Genomic DNA, 7,195 nt, shown 5'->3' with positions numbered 1-7,195 from the left:
TTAATTAAAAATTTTCTGACCTTCTTAAAATGGTGGGAGTCCTGGTGTGGTGCTGTGGCTTAATGCGCCAGACTGCAAAGCCGTTTGAACTGCAAGCTCTTAGGTTCAGGCTCACCAGCTGCTCCTCGGAAACCCTATACAGGGTCGCTATGGGTCGGAGCTGACTCGACGGCACTTCACAACAACAACAATGACACTTAAAATGATGAGAAATTTGGGGAAGACTGTGGCAATATTCTGGGTATACTCAAAAGCACATTCCATTCAGCAGAAAAGGAGATTTAAATAAGATTAAAGATGATATTGCATTCATTCCACCAAGATAAAATGTAACAATAAATAGAATTGTTGAAGATTGGAAGCAATGTATGTACTGATTGGGAGGGGAGCACTATATGCTAGCTATGCTGTTTTCCAGAGCTATGATGGTGGTGGTTATGTGTCATGGAGTCAGTTCCGACTCATAGTGACCCTGTATAGGTCACCCTTTCTGAGGATATAAATCTTTCGTCATTGTCGTTCAGTGCCGTCGAGTCAGTGCAGACCCATAACAACTGTGTATAGGGTTTCCAAGGAGCAGCTGGTGAGCTTGAACCACCGACCTTGCAGTTCAAACAGCTGTGCAGTCTGGCGCATTAACCCACAGCGCCACACCAGGACTCTTTATGGGAGTAGAAAACCTTATTTTCCTCCCACGGAATGGCTGATAGTTTCGAACTGTTCTCCTTGAGGTTAGCGACCTGACTTGTAACCACTAAGCTACCTGAGCTCCTTTCCAGAGCTATAATCTCTGGAAAATTCCTTAAATTCCTTGTGCCTTATCAAAAAAAGTGCACATCCCAAAGTGTTGATGGAAGGCTAATAAGTAAGTTAAAATATATTAAGTTTTTAGAACAGTGCCTGCCAAAACATTTTATTGAACAATCCTGATAATGAAATTCTAACCATTCAGTAGATGATAAGGTAAGAATGGAAAAAAGAATATTTAAAAAAAATAAAAACAAATCACCACAATGTAGCAGCAGTTCAGATATTTACCTAATAAGAATATATCCATATATATATGTGTGTGTGTGTGTGTGTGTGTGTATGTGTGTGTGTGTTGCTAAGTGCTGTCCAGTTTGTTCTGACTCATAGTGACCCTGAATAGAGTTTCTTAGGAACGGCTGCTAAGTTTGAACCACTGACCTTACAGTTCAATCTGACCTTATGGTAAAGTACTTATACTATAGAGCCACATCAAGACAATATGCATATATAGATCATATATAAATATGTAAATAAAGGACATTTGACTATGGATAGATGCATCAGTAGAATAAAAATATAGTGTTCTGTAGTTAGGTGACTGATGTAAATGGTGAACATGCTTAGGTGCTTACCAAATAATTGGAGGTTTATGTCCATCCAGAAATATTGCAGAAGGAAGACCTGGCCATCAGCTTCTGAAAACTCAGCCACTGAAACTCCCATGGACTACAAATCTACTCTGACATACATTGGGTCACTTTGATTTGGAACCACCACCAAAAAGAGGTATGCCTACTATCAAAAATAAACTGATACTTGTAAAATATTTCAAAAAGAACAATTTAAGCAAATCTTAAAGAAACAGAAAAAGACTCCTAAATATAATGACCACTTATTTTTTTTAATGCCAATGAGAATAATTTGTGAACTGTAAAGTGTTAATGATTTATAGTTTAGGAACCTCTCATCCTTGAAAAGTGAAGGTAAGCATTAAAAAAATTAAAATCTCAAGACACTGCAGATTATAAATATGAGTTGTGAAATTACTTGAAGTGTGATTGTGCAATCACTGTTGGCTATTTAAGAAGTATTAATAATAATAGAATTAGGGCCAGAATTTTAAAAGCATGCAAATACTTTTCATAAAATTGAAGGTGATATATTCTGGGACCTTCTGCAAAGTGAACTAAAAATCTTCCCTGGAAAATTTTGGTATTGATTATGAGATAGATCGGTTATAAACAAACTTGTAAATGACAAAAAGTTAGGATGCCAAGGATGCAAACCTGGTTCTCCAATTTCCTTGCTATGCAACTTAGAAGAAGACATTTAATTTCCTTGAATTTCAAGTTTCCTCACTTGAAAAGTAGAACATTGTATTAGATACTACTTGATTTCTCTTTGAACTGGAACATTTTATTCATCTATGACTATTTTGTCATTTGCATGGGCAAAATATCTTAAACAAAATACATTTTGTTGTGTGTGCAAATAAAACTTGATTAAAATTAAAAGAAGCGGTGAACACTGTTGTTAAATGTCATTGAATCTTTTTTGACTCATAGAGATTATGTATATGATATATAAATCTTTACGGGAGTAGAAAGCCTCATTTTTCTTACTCAGAGCATCTGATGGGCTTGAACCTCGGACCTTGTGGTTAGCAATCCAGTGCTTATCTTAAAATGCCACTACGCTCCCTTTGAACACTAGTGTTGTAAAAGAAATATGAATCTTGACTTAGGTAAACAGGCTGTCTTTGAAAGAATTATTGCAATAAAGTGAAAGAGATATTGTAATAGGAGTAGGATGACTAACTATTGTAATAAGGAGAAAACTCCTGCTATGAGCGCTTCAAAGATCCAGTAGAAAAAGCCTTCTATTTTAATAAATAAATGATTGATAGATAGATGGATGGGCAGATAGATGTATAGAAAATATAAATAAAAAGCAAAAACAGTAGTCATCAACTGAGAATCTTGGAATAGAGATTTTTGGAGTACATTAACTTAGAATGACTTACCAGGCCATTGCCCTTGAGATCTTTTGAACCTTAAGCCTTGAGAAAAATACATTTTTAAAGTCACCTACAAGTCAAAAATCTTCTAGTAAGTAACTTAGTGGAGATTGTTTTGTCTTAGGTAATGGATTCTCTTAAAGAATTCTTTATGTTCAGTCAGTTTTTAGAAGGCACAGGAATTCCATGGTTAGATGGAGAGCTATCTTTTAAGGTAAATTGTTATTATGCAAACAATACTGGTCCCTAACCTTTCCCCATGGAAATGCTGACAAAATGGAATTTGAGGTTTTAGAAGACCTCCCATCTTCAGGACATGTGGTGCTGTAGGATAAACACTGCACCACAAGGTCATTCGAATCTCAGGTGGTTCAAACTTACCTGCAGCTCCTCAGAAACCTTTTATTGGATCAATATAAATTGGAACTGATTCAACAGCACTTAACAACAACAGCAAGGTTAAGTGTGGAGTCCTAGTGTGGTGCAGTAGGATAAGCACTCTACCATAAGGTCGTTTTAAATCTCAAGGTTGGCAGCTCAAACTCACCAGCCGCACCATGGAAACCCCATGCAGGGTCACTATGAGTCAGCACCAAATTGATGCTACTTAACAACAGCAACAACAACAGCAGATTAAGTGTGGACCCTTAGTGTGGTGTTATAAGATAAACATTGGACTACAAACCACAAGGTTGTTGTTAAGTGCCGTCGAGTCGGTTCCGACCCATAGCGACCCTGTACAGGGTTTCCTAGGCTGTAAATCTTTACGGGAGTAGAACGCCTCATCTTTCTCCCGTGGAGCGGCTGGTAGTTTCGAACTGCTGGCCTTAAGGTCCGCAGCCCGATTCGTAACCACTATGCTACCAGAGCTCCTTTAAACCCCAAGGTAGAAGGTAGGTGATTAAAACCCACTAGATGCTCCTTGGGAAACCTTGTACAAGGTCACTATGAGTTGGAACTGATTCAATAGCACTTATCAACATAAGAGGTTAAGTGTTAGGCTGCTAACTGAATGTTTGAACCTACTAGTCACTCCATGAGAGGAAGATGAGGCAGTCTGCTTTCATAAAGGTTTGCAACCTTTGAAGCTTACTCGCTCGTGTAGATTCACTATGAGTCAGAATCAATTTAGAAACGGTGGATAATAGTCAAAATATTATTCTAATTTGCAAACTGTATACTCAGTAAACTTCAATCAGTTTCTACTGTTGTTTTAGAACCAGTCTATTCTGACTAATGGTAACCCCATGTGTGTCACAGGAGAATTGTTCTCCATTGGGCTTTCAATGGGTGATTTTTCTGAAGTAAATCACCAGGGCTTTTCTCTAAATCACCTCTGGGTAGACTTGAATCACCAGTCTTCAGTGAGCAGCGCACGAATGCTGTACAGTAATGTTTGTACCACCCAGGGATTTCTAAGGCTGGAAAAAGACAAATGTGAGGAAGTTGTAGGAGTGGGAACAGATAACCTGTTAAGGAAGTTAACCAGAGAATTTCTGACCCTGAGATCAATCTATTTTCTCTCTCTGAAAGGGATCATTATGGAGGGATCTATGCTGGTTTAGGCTCAGGGGTCTGAGAAAAACTTAAAGTTTGATCAAGTCGTATTAATGAGCATTTTGTTCTGATTCAACAATAGAATCTGTGCATCTAATTGTTTATGAGGGAAACGAGAATATGGAGGATCGGTATATATTCTTGCCATTGACAAATGAGGAGGAAGCCATTTATCATACATTACAGAGTGTTTCTAGAAGGACTTCTTCCTAAAGTGTCCACTTTTCCAAGATCACAGGGTTCAGTAGATTTCAACATTATCTGTTCATATGTCTTTGTATCAACATGTTTTTATTTCTCTCAAATAAGTAGCTTGGGATGAAGTCTGAATCATATAGTAAGTTTATTTTTAAATTTATAAGAAACTGTCAAACTGTTTTCTACTATAGTTGTACCATTTTTCATTCTTACTGCAAGATGTACCAAAAACTAGGATCAATCCATCAACAGGTTACAGAATATACAAGTTGTGATGTATCAAACGATGAAATAGTGTTCAGTAGTGAAAAGAAACCACTACTGATTCATGTAAAGATATGTTTGTGATAAATCTCATAAACATTACATTAACTGAAAGAAGTCAGATAGAAAAGAATACATGTTATATGATAGCATTTATATGAAACATTGAAAAAGCCAATATAATCTACTGGGACAGAAAGAGAATCTTGGAGCCAGAAATAGGGCTGTGGATTTGCTGGAAGAATCATGAAGGGCATTTGGGGGTGATGGAAATGTTCTATATCTCATTTTTGGTGGTGGTTAAATGAGGAACCCTGGCGGCACAATGCTTACGCACTTGACTGTGTAAAGGAGAAATTCAGAAAGCCTTTTTGATCAAAACTATATGATTGAATTAAACTCTGTTCTTGCTGAATTAAACTAGCCTTTTACTTGCTTGAATGTCTGAATATCCACCTTTGCTCAGCTGTAGATTCAACATAAACCTTTCCAAGCTCCTATTATCTGGTTATGTTAATTACTAGAAGCCATAAAAGCTAAAACCAATTTCCTTCTTTGGTCAAGACAGCATCTGTCTTTGTCTCCCTGTAGTTAAAATCTTTGCCACTGATTCACTAAACATCTTGGTGTGGCATTAGTTTGTTTATTCTTAGACCCTAACCCTTTCCCCTTCTCTTGTTTCTGTGCTGCCATTGAGAACTGACTTGTCTAACCACTGTCCAAGTTTCCTTGCCTCTTCCACAGACATAAGAGTTCAAAAGTGAGAGAAAGAAGGAGAAGAGGACAGGCTCTGTGTCTTCATCCACCTTTGCTTTGGGCAGTCTTCTTTTTGTTTCAGCTCTGTGTCAACAGTACTTCCTCTTCCCCCCAGCTCTTCTTGAATGTCCTACCTCTTTTTGAGCTGCCAGGTCGACTGTTTTTTGTTTTGTTTTGTTTTTTGAGTTTCCTTACTGACTAATATTGGGCTTTCCTTTCTTTACTGCCTTTATAACTATTTAAGATATAACCATTATGGTGATTGTATGTTGTGGAGTCAGTTCTGAAGCATAGCTACCCTGTATAGAGTTTCTGAGGTTATAAATATTTACTGGAGCAGGAAACCTCATGTTTCTCCTATGCAGTGATTGGTAGTTTCGAACTGCTGACCTTGAGGTTAGCAGCTTGACTAGTAACCACTATGCCACCAGAACTCCTAAAATACAACCATAAAAACAATTTAATCAAACAAAATGCACTCCAATGAACTACCTACCATGGACTCTTTTTTTTTTTTGCCCTTGATTCTTATAATACAAATACTATGTTCACTATAATTATTGATGACACATAAGTAGGATGCTCAAAAAGGATAGGATTAAAATATATCTTGAAAAATATATATTCCATTCCATTCAATTCAACTTGCCATATACCTTAAGATTCAGTTCTTATATTTATGCCTATGAATTTTCACCTTTATAGAAACAGGATTATTACTATTTGCTGCATAAAAAGATTCAACAGTGGTGAATAACTTCATACTCAAGACAAGAAGACCATATCACAGGGTTAGTCTTATGAACAGAGACATTAAGAGGACATATGAGGTATACAGGGATCAACACTTACCAAGTGAAGAGGGAAGAAGCAGGTTTGAGTGAAAAAGCAAGTCAAATGTCAAAGTAGTTTTGACAAAGCTTCCGAAAGCTGGCAGGCAACTCTCCAATGATTATTGCTCCTCAAAGTAGTCTACATGAGGCCTAAATAGCCTCTCCTTTATAACTTCCTCATACTTCTTACTCACCCCACCGATAGTTGGAGAGTAAGCAAATCTCAAAAAGGAATTCTCAGTGATGTCATTATGGGGTCATCCATATCCTAGCTTTGAATCCTTGGTCTTACTCTAACTTATTTCATAATCAAAGATATACTTTAAATTCCCCTTACCTCAGTGTACTCCTAGAAAATGGGCTGTTGTGTGATTTAAATATCCTGGCTGAAGCACTGTGCCTGGCTAACAATACAGATACAATAAATGCTGACTCTGTGTACAAAGGAGCTCTGGTAGCGTAGTGGTTATGAATCAGACTGTGAACCACCAGGTCAGCAGTTCGAAACTACCAGCTGCTCTGCAGGAGAAAGATGAGGCTTTCTACTCCAATAACGATTTACAGCCTTGGAAATCCTGTTCAGGGTCGCTCTGGGTTGGAACTGACTCGACGGCACTTAACAACAGCAACAACAACTGTGTACAAGAAGGAGCTCTGATAGTTTATTGGTTATGAGTTGGACAACAACAACAACTAATCTCAAGGTCAGCAGTTCAAAACTTCAGTGGTTCAACCAGAGAAGGATGAGGCTTTCTACACCTGTAAAGATTTACAGCCTCAGAAACCCTATACAGGGTTGCTATGAGTCAGAACCGACTCC

This window comes from Chrysochloris asiatica, unplaced genomic scaffold, assembly GCF_000296735.1.
Source record: "Chrysochloris asiatica unplaced genomic scaffold, ChrAsi1.0 scaffold00019, whole genome shotgun sequence".
Lineage (NCBI taxonomy): Eukaryota > Metazoa > Chordata > Mammalia > Afrosoricida > Chrysochloridae > Chrysochloris > Chrysochloris asiatica.
The sequence above is the reverse complement of the archived record's forward strand: the minus strand, read 5'-3'. Positions refer to the sequence as shown.